Source organism: Chrysochloris asiatica, unplaced genomic scaffold (genome assembly GCF_000296735.1).
Source record: "Chrysochloris asiatica unplaced genomic scaffold, ChrAsi1.0 scaffold00547, whole genome shotgun sequence".
In the NCBI taxonomy this organism is placed as follows: Eukaryota; Metazoa; Chordata; class Mammalia; order Afrosoricida; family Chrysochloridae; genus Chrysochloris; species Chrysochloris asiatica.
The window spans coordinates 246,719-247,602 of NW_006409065.1; positions in this window are offsets into that span (position 1 = coordinate 246,719).

Consider the following 884-nt stretch of genomic DNA (forward strand, 5'->3'; position numbering starts at 1 on the left):
AGCATAATATTCCATTGTGTCTATGTACAACAGTTTTTTAATCCATTTTTCAGTTGATGGGCACTATGACTGTCTCCATCTTTTTGCTATTGTAAATAGTGCTGCTATGAACGTTGGTGTGCATATATCCACTCGTGTTATGGCTCGTATTTCTTGTGGGTAAATACCAAGTAGAGGAATTGTTGGACCATAAGGTGGCAGAAAGATGGGGCTTTCTGCTCCCGTAAAGATTTACAGCCTCGGAAACTCTGTACAGGGTCACTATGAGTTGGAACCAACTCCATGGCACACAACAACAACAAGGTATTTCTATTTCCAACCTTCTGAGGAAATGCCATATTGCTTTCCAGAGAGGTTGGACCATTTTGCAATCCCACCAGTAATACAGGAGTGTCCCAGTCTCTCCAAATACCACAAGCATTTATTGTCCTCTACTTTTTTTATATTTGCTGTTATTGCTGGTGTGAGATGATATCTCATTGTTGTTTTGATTTGCATCTCTCTGATGGCTAGTGATCGAAACATTTCTTCATATGTTTGTTGGCTGCCTGGATCTCTTCCTTGGTGACGTGCCTGTTCATGTCCTGTGCCCATTTTTTAATTGGGTTATTTGTCTTTTTCTAGTAGAGGTGTTGTAGTTTCCTATATATTTTAGAAATGAGTCCCTTGCCTTATGTGTCATTGCAAAAGATTTTTTCCCATTCTGTGGGGTCTCTTTTTACTTTTCTGGTGAAGTCTTTTGACGTACATAAGTTTTCAGTTTTTAAGATGTTCCACTCATCTATTTTTTCTACTTTTGTTTGTGTAGTTTTCAAAATGTTTGGTAGTTTGTGTATTCCCTGAATTAGTGCCCTCACATTTGTCCCTATTTTTTCATTGATGGC